Source organism: Pithys albifrons, chromosome Z (genome assembly GCF_047495875.1).
Source record: "Pithys albifrons albifrons isolate INPA30051 chromosome Z, PitAlb_v1, whole genome shotgun sequence".
NCBI lineage: Eukaryota > Metazoa > Chordata > Aves > Passeriformes > Thamnophilidae > Pithys > Pithys albifrons.
Genome location: NC_092497.1, coordinates 52,885,536 through 52,899,442, shown reverse-complemented (window position 1 = coordinate 52,899,442; position 13,907 = coordinate 52,885,536). Strand labels below are relative to the sequence as shown.

The 13,907-nt window shown below is 38.2% G+C and overlaps 1 protein-coding gene across 3 annotated transcripts in view; it reads left to right on the top strand.

The window, feature by feature from the left end:
• The window catches only part of EDIL3 (EGF like repeats and discoidin domains 3), a 241,884-nt gene that overhangs the window by 18,476 nt on the left and 209,501 nt on the right, over positions 1–13,907 (top strand). The window lies entirely within an intron of this gene.

Here is a 13,907-nt window from a genome sequence, read left to right as displayed (position 1 = left end):
AGGAAAGCAGCTATAGAGGTAAAAGTAAATTAAGGTTATTTATGGTTTTATCTCTATATCTTGCTGTCAGCAGTTGCTGTTTTCAGAAGCAGCCCTGCTTCCTTCTGGTAGAAAAGCCGGAGTTTTGGAGCGCCTCAGTCCTCCACCAGCTGAGAGTCTGGCCGCAGGTGTTTGACAAAAACAGCATCTTAAAGCACCTGCTGGTCCTTTCCTCTGTTTTATTTTATGGGCCTGAGTTGTGTAAAGTTCTGGTATATGCAGGGAAAAAAAAAAAGCAAAAAACCAAAAAACAACAAACAAAAAACCCAAACCAACCCAAACCCCAAAACTATATGTTCAAATAATTTAATGTAAACTTAAGAAAAGAGACTGGAAATAGGTTGAATAAATGTAGAACATAAAAAAATAGTATAATAAAGCCAAGATGCTCTGTGAAGTCTTACTGTATGAGTAATGTTTCAGGCGTCTGAATATGATATTTACTAGTATCAACTTGCCTGTAGAGTTTCCTTCTGGGGTTGCATTCCCTATGTTTTTTATGTGGCTCTCTGTGTGGTTGTTTCTTACTATTTTAACAAGGTTACAACTGAACTTGCAATAACTTGAGTGCCAGAATACATTTGCCTGTGTCATTCTCAGAAATTAGCAAAGGTGAGTTTTGATTTAGCAATAAATGAGAGCAAAGCTGTGGCTTGTCATTAAATTTCTGGATGCTTTTTACTCATGCAAAGCTGCTTCTAACAGTAAACATGCTCTGCGTAAAAAAATCTTGGGGTTTCAGTCATATTTCAGGGAAATTGTGTGGCTACTCTACATTGACCAAGGAGGAAAAGCCTCTCTTTGAGGTCATCTATATTTTTCATCAGAACTTATGATTGTGTCTATGGGAATTTAACTGAAATTATTGAAGCCATGTATTTCAATGAAGAAGAGAGAAATGCAACCTTTGATGAATCCAGAAGATTTTTTTTTTAAGTTTCTTGTGGTGTTCCTCCCAGGTCAGCAAAGTCAGTAAGTCCAAGTAAAACCATCAGATTTCTGGATACATGTGATAGTTCCAATATAATACCTGAAGGGATTGTTTCTTGATCACCAAGACCTAGAGCTTTCAAATATTTGTCCTTCAAAATCAGAGGTTTTAAATACACTCCATTGATTTCATGTGTAACAGCAGTTTTTAAGCCATTTCCCATTTCTTTCATTGACTTCACAGCTACTGAAGTTTTTAGGAGTAAGAAAGTAAATCATGCTGATTACAGACTTCCATTAAACAGAAATAGTAATTTTCTGCACTAGAATTACAAGCATTTATCATTTAAAGATAATTAGATGTATATAGTGGATCAGCTTAAAATTTGCAATTAGAACAACTGAGTAATATAATAGAAGAATTTCTTGAAGCAAATGAATTTCCAGACTTCCGTAGTTATCTGCAGAAGGGAATGAATATATATATAGTATGAATTTTCTTACAAAAAGATGAAACTGTTGCTCTGCATACAAGGCAGAGAGCAAAGAAAAGATGAGAATTTATATTGGATGAGGCATAAGGATTGTGATATTTCCTGAATGCAGTGCCTAGTGTCAGAAATGTTATTGTCTTTCACTAAAGCCATGATGATTATCATGGTTACAACTTCAACTATTCATCAAGTAATACAAACCTCATGGAAATGACTGTCTGAGTGTGTTTAATCCTAAAGGTAAACACATAGATTCCCTCTTAGATTTATGAACAAACACCCACTCACTCCAGTATTCCCTTTGCTGTTTTTTAGATAGAAGATGAGTTTTTGGCTGCACTTCAGCAGTGGCTTATTTGACTCGACAGTGTCCCGTGTTCAGCAGGGATGTTGTGATCTGCAATGGGGATGATGTGTTTTCTTTCACTAGTGTTGCCACAAGAGGATTTAAATCATCTGGCACAATTTCAGTTGAGGACTGTTCCAGCAGAAAAACCCAAGGACAGCAGAATCATCAAAATGATAGACTAGGATAGAGAAGCCAAAGGGAAAGGAGGACTTTATAGCAGAGACAATAACAGAATCATTTTAGGTGTTTAAAGACTAAGTCAAATGCTTTCTAAGCAAATGCAGTCTTTAAAATGTGCACTCTGGGGGGTTTTTCTGTCTTTAACCAGAAAGAAACATTAGCTACGTTACAAATATGTATTTGAGAGTGAGACTAAATCTGTTAGGAATAAAACCCAACCTAACAGCAGCAAATGAATCTGTAAATAGTTGATAGGAAATGAGTCTAAATAAATTTGACGAGTCTGTATATTAGACCTCCTGTAGTACTCCCCTCTAAGTGGGTACCTTCCTGTGTTTGTTGACAGCAGGAGATGGGGCTCAAGGTAATGCAGCTTATATAGATTTTAGGAAGAGTAAGGGTGTTTCAGTTGTCAAGTGTGACTGCTTATAAAAATGGACTCTTGCCTGAATAAAAGTCAACTCCCATGAATTACTAGTTCCCTTTTTGGGGCATTCCACAATCAAACAGAAGTATTTAAACCAGGGTAATTGATGAAAATGTCCTTTCCCTGGGTAAGAAACTTGTCCTGGGTCTCCAGGTGTTTGCATCTGGGAATACTTGTTTTCTGTTTCTAAAGCATTTATCATGAGGAAGACCTGCTTCATGACTAGTAAACCATTTGAACAGCTCATTACCCAGCGCAATAGATGTGTACAGAACATCCTGTGGCTCCCTAGGGTGTCCTGAGGCTCTGTAGGTTTGCAGGACTTTGTGATAACTTGGGGTGTAATTTTCAAGAGTATAAACTCTTGGATAGTCTTTATACAAGTTGCATCCCTTGCTTCTGCTAACTCTGCTGCGTTGTGCAATCCCCAGCTTCTTCACAGAGAAGAATTAAGTGGTTTTGAACTAGACTTGCTCAAGCTACTGATGTGGACATATGAAAGTGCAGGGGAATAAAACTAAGCCAAAACCCTTTCCTTGACAGACTTTGCCAAAAGTCTGCACAGAGACTGAACTACAGATGGTAGGAATTTTCAGTCTGTAGTTCAGGTTACTGCTGGCTGCCCAGCACTTGTGGCATTTTGATACCATGTGGTGGTAGACCTGCACCACAACAACACAACATGCTCTTCCCTGTTCTGGCTGCTTTTGGGGCTAGGATGGATTTTCTTGCTGTTGGATTTACCTGAGAAACTCTGGGCAGACCTTCTTTAAATAGTTTTTCATGTGTTTAAATAAAACTGGCCAATGAAAACAGAAAAATAAACTGGGAAGTATAAATAGCATTTTGTGTCTCTTAACTACACATAGCTACTGGCATTATCTAATAACACCTGGGAAAATATTATATTCAGCATGCTGTTTGACTTATAAGCAACTTGCCTGTTAGGCTGCCAGTGGTATGGAAGATCCTTACTGCTGAAGCATGGTCACATCTGCAAACAGGCTGTGTGGAGCAGATCTTTACCTAAAACAAAATGCTGGTGTGTCTTGGGAAGCTTTGAGGCACTCAGATTTCCTGAGTTTGTTGTGGTTCTTTTTAATTTTTTAAATCAGGGCGTGCATGCAGACACAAGCACACAGGAGTGGGCAAGGCTGCACATTACACCAGCTGAGATGGAAAACTCAGATTTGTCACAGCCTGGTGTTTGTTGTGAGTGCAGGGCAAAGAGGCTGGATACATTTATCCCCTCTGTGTTGCATCAGTCCAGCAGTGGGTGATGGTGCTCAGCTCTTATGCCAAAGGCAAACTTCACATCCCTGGTGTGGGAATGTAGAGAAACAGCTTCACACAGGGCTGTGTCATCTGCAAAAAGTGTCCCAGTGTTGTTCTTAGCCCGAGGCTCTGCCAGAAGGCACAGACCACTGCTAGGATTTTGTGCTCTGTACTTTCTACTTTCTTGTTGCCTTTCTTCCTTTTTCCCTACTTCCTTCTCCTTCTCGTCACATAAACACACACATCTTTGTCTTAGTAATGAAATGTGAAGGGTGTTTACTGGGACAGAAGGAGCTGGAATGGCATCCTGGGAGGAAATTTGAAAGCTGCCCTTTGCCAACTACTTATAAGCCATGAATCTGCAGAGGGGAGAGACTGTCATAAAAAGATCACCAGACTGTTTTATCTGTGTAAAATCAGAGATGCTTGTCATGTTATCGAACAGCCAAGTGTCTGCTGTTAAATCCTAGAGTGTTTTGCAAGGTATTGTGTGCTTAGAAACCATACCACAATGTAAAATATCTAAATGGAACCATCTATTTCTGTGTACGATAATTTTTTCTGGTTTCTTTTAATTGTCCAGTTAGTAATTAGTATTTTTTTTCCTGTTTACAGCCATGTTTATGAAGAAAAAATTGAACTTCATGATTATTGCAGATTTGTTTCTTCATTTAGAAGAAGAAATACTTAGTCTGATAAATATTGTTCTGAATTATTTAGTTCTTCAGAATGAAGCAATGATTTGTGTTTTTCTGAACTCAACTGTGTTGTTCTCGTCCTATCAATAAACTGATAATCATGGTCACCTGGGGGTTAAGGTATCAAAAAATGTGAGGAATTTAATAATCTGACTGTGCTTCTCACACAGTTCTATAGTCACATATGGGAGTAAGTGAAACGAATAAAGGAAAAACTCAGTAAAATTTTCCACTTTCAAAGATGTGGGATTTCTTTGTGGTTTTTATGATGGAAATCAACTAAGTGAATTTTACTTACTCCTGTTAGTCATGTCTGAAGCAGAAATATTATTTTAGAAAGGCTAAGTAAGCAAAGTGTAAGCTAAAGAAGTTGTTTTTTGTAAATGTAAACCCTCTAAGCATTATTGTGTAGGTTACATACAGTATTCCAGATAGTGATAATGGCTTTGGCAGGGCAGTTGTATCTGTTTTAGGGGGTTTGGGGTCCATATAAGCGAGGTCATGGAAATGACTGTATTTGGCCCCTTCATTCAGTAATTAGCCTTGAGTCAGACTTCAGAAGGTCTTTTAAAGGTCATTTCTGTGCATGCTGCTGTTTTGTTTGGATAGAGTGAAATTACTGTGGGAGCTAGAATTTCAGGAAAAGCACAAAATGTCTTGATTCGACCTGCTTTGTCATCAGTCCTTAGATGCAAAGGTTTATGTAAGCCACACTTCGAGGTTCAAGTAAAACACGTGCCTTTTTCTCTACTCCTGTGCAGCTGTAGAGGTAACAATTAGATCTGCTGTTCATACACAGATGGATTGTCTATGAGCCAAAAAAAAAAAAATGTAAATGTGTGCCCTTGATCAAAATCAACTGACTTGGAGAAGCCTGGGAAGGTGTAAAAAGCACACGTATTACATTAAGCTGTATATGACAAAAGTGAATTGTGGACACCTTGAGCAGAGTAACTCCATGGTCTGCATAATGTAAAATAAGGACTGTTGTACCTTCACTGGATATATTTCTTATACATGGCTACCTGTTGCCTGATTATTTTCATGGATTTTTGAGGATTTTTTTTTTATTGTTTGGGGGTTTTTTGTGTTCTTTTTTGACCATAATTTTTGATGCACAGTAAATACCAGTTTAGAGTTTTGTTTCCAGATCAGACCTTCCCAGCTCTGAAGCAAATTGTGCTCTTATAGACCTGCTCCTTTTGCCAGTGTGTTTCACATAAATTATGTATCATTTGCTCTGCCTAACAGAAATATGTTCCTGCCTTTACTTGCTTTGGTTGAAATGTGCACTGAGCAGTAAAGCACAAGTTCCTAAGTTGCATATTAGTAATTATCGAAATAATATGCAAAACCCTTTTCAATTTTCAGACTATTAAGTATGAATTGTTTATGTGCAGGAGTATTCATGCCAGTACTGGTAATGGGGCCCTTCCAACTCAGAATATTCTATGATTCTGTAATAGAAACATGTAGGGAAAACATCAGGAAAGAACAGCAGTTGAAATTACTCAAAAGGTGGTGTTGGTTTTTCTAAACACTTATTCTGAATTCCATGTTTGTAGTAAGCTCCATGTGAGCTTAAATTCACTTTTTTCAGTGACTGTATATAATGGTCCACTGGGATCTTCACAGTGATACTCAGATTTTTGCATCTCTCCTGGAAATATTTCACCTCATACAATCTTAACATGCCACTTGGCTTTTTCATGGATTATATGATTGATTAATATGATTGATTAGCTCTTTGAGCGTACAGCTCAGAGGGATGTATTAATCCTACATATTGAGAACTAGCATGTTGTTTTTGTAAATACTGACCCATCTGCATAACTGCGTTGAGCCCATCCAGTTATTCCTCTGCTACGCCAATGTGGCTCAGTATTGATAACATTCCCCAGCTTTGTTCTACCAGCAGGATTGCTAATGGAAACACTAAAAGACCTATTCAATGGCATGTTTCAGAAGCAAAACATCTCTTTTCAGAGTGCTCATTATCCACATGAAGTCCAGATTCACCTCGCATTTCCTTTGCTAATGATGCTGACAGGAGGCCCTGCAAGCACAGAGCTGGTGAATATAAGTCCTCCAGCATGTTGCATAAAGAGCAGCAGCTGCAATTAAATCATATGGAGACGGGGATGTAGTTGACCTGTTGCGATAATGATGGTATTTCTGGTCTGTTGTAAAGATGATGGTTTTAGACATGCATTAGGCTCATTACAATTTCACTGCACAGTGTCTGAGTCCAGGCAAGTGACACTTCTAATTAAGCTGGGAGACACGGGCAGGATGTCTGTTGTCATGGATGTTGGCACACCTGTGATAGGTGGAACGTGCGAGGCAAAGCTGAGGGTTGCTGATGACTCTGGAAGAGACACATCCATGGCATATGGCTGTGCCTCCAGGTGTCCAGTGCAATTATGGCATTAGCCTGAGGCTTGGTAGTGAAAAAAAAAGCAAAAGGGCAGTGCAGACGTGCTCATAAATGCTGTTGTCATCTTTGTTTCAGTGGGGAATGGCATCAACACAGAATTTGTTACCATAATAAAAGGTGTCTTTGAAAGTGGTTTCGAGGGAATGTTCAAGAGAGTGGTACAATAGAATATCTTTCTGATCTTCAGATTGCTTTTACTTTTAGTTTTATTTATTACTTTGTTGTTTAGTGGAGAAAAGTCATGGGTGGGGAGGAGGAAACAGAGTGGAAGTGTTCTATCTCCAAGTGAAAGAATAAAGAAATTCATGTAGGAAGGGGCTGTGAGCACAGTAAAAGACATCAGTTTGAAGAAGTACTAAGGGGAAGTGTCAAGTGGTCACCCATCCTTACTTAGATCATTTTGAGCCTCCTTTTGGGGCAGTGAGAGAACTGTAAGGTTCGATTGTATTTTATCTCTGTCTTTTTAATGGGCACTTCTATAGCATAGATATTACCTCAACCAGCTTCTGCATAACGTTCTCCATCACTCATTAGGAATATTTCTCCTATTTGATGAGTCTTCTTTTTCCTCCATGCCTACTCCTCTGTGACTCCAACAGATATTCTTGCAGAACATTTTCAGATTTAGTGTGAGGTTCTTTTGGTTTTCCTATTTTTTTTGTCTGTTTCTTTTGTTTTGGGGGGTTGTGGTTTTTTTTTTTTGTCTGTTTTTTGGGGTTTGGTTTTGGTTTTTTGTCTTTTTGGTAGTGTTTCTTCTGTTCCTTGTCCTCCTGATCCTGTCATTGGTTATGGCAAGTAAACTTTACACAATTCAAATGCCCATGGAACAGGGCTGACCAAATAGGTCTGTTCAATAACTTTGTGGAATGTGTTCTCCCTTTAAACCTAATCCTGAGCCTACTTATTGTACTATAAAAGTCTTACTGAGTTCAGTGACATGCTAGAAAGACCTTCAGATGTCAGGAAACATTTACTGCTTTTGGGTGCTCACCATAGTATACTAGAGAAAGAATCTCTTGCACCTTTTATTGCTTCATAGCTACTAAAACACCAAAATAACCATAAAATAATGACTGTAGCAGGTCTTTTGTAAAATCTCATACTTACATTAGCATTTGTCTGGATTCCTGCACTTCACCAAATTTTTTTTGAACTCCAGGGAACTGGTATTTGGCAGCTTTTGGAGCACAGACATGGGGTTCATACGTGTGTAAGTAAAATATAATGTCCTGTGTGGTTTAATACACTCAAACTGTATAAACAATGTGGAGAATACATTGGCCAGACGTTTATTAGGAGGTACTATACATTTACACATAAAGAAGGTATGATAACAGATTTAAAGATGCAACAAAGAGCACAGTATTTCATACTAATTTATTATGTTTTACATAAAACAAGGGATTTTTGAACCCAGGAAGCCTGCGGTCTAATAATATCTATAAAACCTAAAAACAAATTTTTGTAGGTGGTTTTATTTATGCATATCTGGCTTGTGTGTGAATTTTTGTATTTCCAAGGCCAGAGTTTTTGAAAGGTGACAAACTGTGCCAAGGAATCCTGGGCTCTCTGTTGCAGTATTATAGATTGAGGATCCCTGCATCCTTTTTATAAAGGAAATCTTTTACCTTAGAAAGGGTACAAAAGCAGTGAAGCTAGATCTGTCTTTCACTTTTTATGTAAATTTTCAGCATTTTTTTTCTCTAACTATCTGAGCATGTAGTTCAGGACAGATTCAGGAAACAGAGTGAAGTAGGTGAACCTTCTATCTTCTACAGTCACATTTGCTGCAGTATGCACGAGCATACTTTTAAAATTCTACCCTTTTTTAAAATTTTGGTGGATAAAAAGGCTTTTTGTTTCTTTTCTGGCTTTCTAGTGTGGGGCTTCGTTGTTGATTTTATTTCATAATAACTGTGTTGTACAACCCCAGTAATTGAACTGCTGAAGTGGTTGATGTAAGGTTCATGAGCACATGGAATTACAAAATGGTTTGCATTGGAAGGGACCTTAAAGCTCATTCAGTTCCACCCCCTGCCATGGGCAGGGACACCTTCCACCAGCCCAGGTTGCTCCAAGCCCCGTTCAACCTGGCCTTGGACACTTCCAGGGATGGGGCAGCCACAGCTGCTCTGCCCAACCTGTGCCAGGGCCCACCCCCACAGGGAACAATTCCTTCCCAATATTCCAACTATCCCTGCCCTCTGGCAGTGGGAAGCCATTCCCTGTGTCCTGTCCCTCCAGGTCTTTGTCCAAAGTTCCTCTCCAGCTCTCTTGTAAATTGTATTAGGCTACTAAAGTTGGATAAGTACAGAGTAGATGACAGAATATGTTTTTCTTTATCCCTGCATGTTCTGCTGATGCAGAAGTGGTGATGTTGCTTAATTCTCTCACCTACTCACTGAAGCCTCACTAGCCTCACCTGCTCTATTATGTAATTAATTCCTCAGTGAAAATTGGGATTAAAAAGCAGAACAACAATTAACTTAGAAACTTTAGCTAAGGAATTCTACCTGCTGAAATGGAACGCATTTATTCTGCTGGTTCTTCAGCTTAATCATCAGACCCATATCACTCCTCACTGTGTAGGATTGTCTTCCTGCTGAACATGCATTAGTTCTTAATGAGGTATCTAATTTTCAAAATTTAAATAATGTGTCAGCCACTGCTCTCCATCAGAGACAGTTCCAAGGCTTGATGTCAGAAGAAGCCTTTTGATTTAGCTCTGAAAAGACTGGCAGGTTGTGAAAATCTGCTTCTGGTCATTTAATGAAAATGAACAGAGGGCATTAAGAATTCTTGTACAACCCTTGACTGGCACCTCATAGACCATTGACAGAGGGCTGGTAAGCAGCCACAGTATTTGTTTTGAACTTGCATGGAGTTCAGTTCCTTCCATTAGATATCAACAGCATATTCCCTTCCATTTAAATAAATATCATTTCAGATATCATTTTGTGAGCAATAAATGTGAATAAATTTTCTGGCTTTCCCCCCCTGTTTTTAACCAACTTATAATGTATGTTCTGCTGTGTCCCCACTGTAAATCACATTTTTCTTGTCAAAAAGACTTCTTAAAATATTTAAGTACTTCAGTTAAAACTTTTCTAATTACGTATTTTGATGACAAGAACAGATTTTAAAACTGTTTCTGATATTTAGCATATTTACAGAGTGGGCTGGCTGATAACTGATGATGGATAATTGGGCTGCATATTTTGTCATGGGGCTGGGACAAGATGTGAAATAAATTATCTAGAGCTAGCTATTTTCACAAAAACTTCTAAGGAGGTAGCTATTTTGAATTTCTTAATATCCTACTCAGTGAATTAATGCATATTTAAAAATTAATTAAATTGCACACATCTTTTTGTTTAGAAAAGCAGGAAAAAAGAGCCCTTGGAAGTCAGAGAGTTGCAGGGGTGCCTGGCCAACCATACCAAAGGAAGGTGCTGTTTATGCCTGGGAAGGAAAAACCCAAGAGGAATTCTAGATATGAAGTTCAGGTATTTGTGTGGGCAAGGGATGTTACACAAGACATGGAACCAGTTCTGATCACATTCCCCTTTTCTTCTCAGTTAGGAACTTTCCTGGTAGAGGTAGCTTTAGTCTGTATAATCATAAAAATGTCCTCCATCCTCCTTTTATCCTTCAGGAAGATGGACTATACCAGGGAGGAATATATACTATGTGTATATATATATATATATATATATATAAGTTTATTGGCAGTTTAGACCTGGGGAAAGAGAGGGTTGGAAGGTCGAGATGAACTGTGTAGGAAGAGAGGGCACATCTTTCGGTAGTGTGCTCTGAAACAAAAAGGAACATCAAGACTGTCTTTTCCCCAACTTGTATTTGATGGGGGAAAACAAAACAAGAATCTTCCCTATGAGCTGGGAAATGTGTCAGGTCTAGGTGAATTACATTTCTGCCTTTGGAACCTTCAGAGAAATTGTGCAATAAGGTAAAAACCCTTTCAAAGAGTAGGAGCTGGAAGACGTGGGTTCAAGCTATTTGTCAGATTTAAGTAGAATGGAATAGAACATTATAGACTAGTTCACTTGTAAGGAACACATAATGATACTGGGTACCTTCCTCCCCCCTCCTCCTGTTCACTGTCACTTTTATATAACTCAGATAACACTGCTTGCTTGGTTATAGTGATAATAGTGCTTCTTTAGTCTTGGTCATAAATAGGGTTAAGAACATAAACCACAAAATTTTCTCTCTTAAAGCAAAGAGGAGTGGGGCCACACTGGGGATGGATTCCTTCCTACGCAGCTCTTGTGATGAATAATATTTCCCACTGGAATGGGAACTAGAAAAACTAGCATTTGGAACTCTGACAATAGTTTCAACTATCCTTCTGTTAACTTCAATTTTGGTTTCTGATAAAGAATGCAATTACTTACTATCAGTGGCTGCAGTGGGAATCAAAGTTTAAAAACTCGATTTATTATTTAAAAAGGCTTTGAGCAATAGACAAAGGTTGCTTTATTTTTACTTCCTGAACTGCTAAAGTTAATAGCAAATGCCTTCACACAATTAGCAGATTAATAATCAAGGTTTTTAAGACTACTCAAGATTAGGAATTTATCTCTAGGCCTTTCGAGTTCTCAAATGTAATCAGTTTAATTAGTCAGATGATGCCACCTTGAAGAATGTTAAAATTCACTGAGCACTGGGCCGTTCCTGCTCTTCGCTTCAATCTGCTTCCTTCAGAAATGTATTCTCATTTGAGTGTGTGATTCCCAGTAAGCCATGTAATAACAGTAAATTTCAGACATGATTTCAGTGATTTCTAGATATTAGTCTAAATTTAAACATTACAGAAATAACTAAATGCTGTGGTTTAGGTTTGGGAACTGAGGAAACCTTAAGTTTTTTCTGTCCCTGGAAGAAAGTTTTGTTTCCTGTTAGTCAGTTTCCTTCAATCTTTATAGCTTTTCATAAAGTCTGAGTTGATACATCTTTCCTGTTCAGCTGCTCTAATTTCTGCTTTAAAAAAAAAACAAACAAATACCAAAACCCCAAAAAAACAACAAAGCAGAAAATTATCTACAAGTAAAAAACATGCTAAAAGAATATTAACTTTACAAAGTCAGGCAAGCACTACAGAGGAAGGAAACACAAAAATTACCTTTGTCTGAATTGCCTTTATTTAGCTTGTCTTTGGCTTTTGATGTCATAAGTGAATGGAATTCATTACATACTGTTTATTTTTCTGTCCTAACAGCTGAGATTTTTGTCATGGCACAAGGCAGTGGTGGGGTGTTTTTTTCACTTACTAGTATATCTCCTCATTCAGTAACAGGTGTCTCTTCAGCATCCTTTGAGCTATTATGCAATGTTCTCAATGGCTGCGCAGAATCCTTTGATAGAAAAATATAAGGTAGAATTTGTATATAGTGACTACAGATATAATCACATATTTTCTTTTTCCTTCTCTTTCAAATATCTGGACATGTGTACCTGCTGTTCAGGTAAAATGAAACTTCTTAGGTCAGTACAGGATTTTTTTTTTAATAAATAAATAACAAAAACATTAAAAGTTGTCCCTGGATGGAAGTTGATCAAAAGATTAGGCAGAACTTTGAGATTTACCAGTGAAAAAAGGTATGTGATAAGACATCAGAGTGGATTTAATGAGTTTTGTGTATGTCTCATTCGTCTGTCTGTGCTCTTGGATCAGGTGGTCTCACCTTAAAGCAAATAGGTGGAAGTACTTCTTAATCTGGTGTTCTGGTAAAAAAGTGACATTTTCCCGTATTTTGCTGCTGTAGGTTTTACTCAGGTTTGAAAGCAATTTGGAAATATTCCCATGACTCTCCTGGTGCCCTGTATATTTATACTAGTTCCTTTATAATTCAGAATCACAGCCTATTCTGAGAGTTTTAAGGGACCCCCAAGGATCATTGAGTCCAACTCTTCAGTCAATGGCCCACACAGGGGATTGAACCCATGACCTTGGCATTATTACAGCCAAGTTTTAACCACTGAGCTAATCTCAGGGTTTTGGAAACCTCTGCTGTAAACTGTTGATTCTGCTGAGAGTTTCAGTGTCGTGGTTTTCTGTTCCCTTCTACCTGAGCAGAATTTTTCAGCTGCATCACAAAATACTTCTCAGACTGGTATTGTCCCAGTCTGCCAACTTTGCCTGTGCAGTTCTGGTTGGCAGACTGGGACAATACCAGTCCAGAGCCCAAACCTGTAGGAAGCTGGGCTTTTTCCCTGCTGTTATTTATCCCGGACTTGTGGTTTAAAACCTGTTTGCCTTGTAATCACAGCAGGGTTGAGCATTATTTATTGCATTCTCTTCAAAACCCGCTCCTGAAATAGAATGATTAATCTCCTTTCAGGCTCATCAGTGTTCATCCTTGTAGTATCTTTGCCAGCTTCCTGAATGTGTCTGACAATATTTACTTAGCAACCCTCTGACATGAGACCATATATTTGCCTTTGCTCAGGAAACTGAGCCAGGGCACTCTAGCTGTCTCATATTATTCTGTTTCTTTAAGAAGAAATTTAAAAGTGCAGCTAACAGATCAAAAATTTATTGTGGATTTACGTTCTCATCAGTTTTGCTTACAATATCTGGAGTTCACAGAATGAGCATCACAGGTAGCAAGTAGCAGTCCCTCATGAGCAGTCTGGTGAAACACAAGGCACCTCTGTGGTTTCATTCCCCTCTTTTAACCCTGAGATATTAGCTCCTTTTCCTGCAATTACCTGTGTCAATCATAAGTATCTTCTGGCATTTCCAGTAAATATAAACCCAGTGGTACCTCCAGAATCTTTCCCTGTACTTTTGTCATGTTGTCTTTGTGAATAACTGTTCTGCTGACCAAAACAGTAAAAAAAAAAAAGATTCTTCCTCCAAACTGAAAATGTTGGTCTTTGTTCCCTGTAGTAATACATTCAGTGGTTTTGGAGTGTTTTTTCACTTTGCTAGGAAAACCACAACAATCACATTTCAAAATGAAATTTTGTTTCCAGATACAAATGGGAAATACTTACTCTATCTTGAAAACTTTTCCAGGTTTTGTTTCTGGGATTCCAAATTCTTAATGAAATT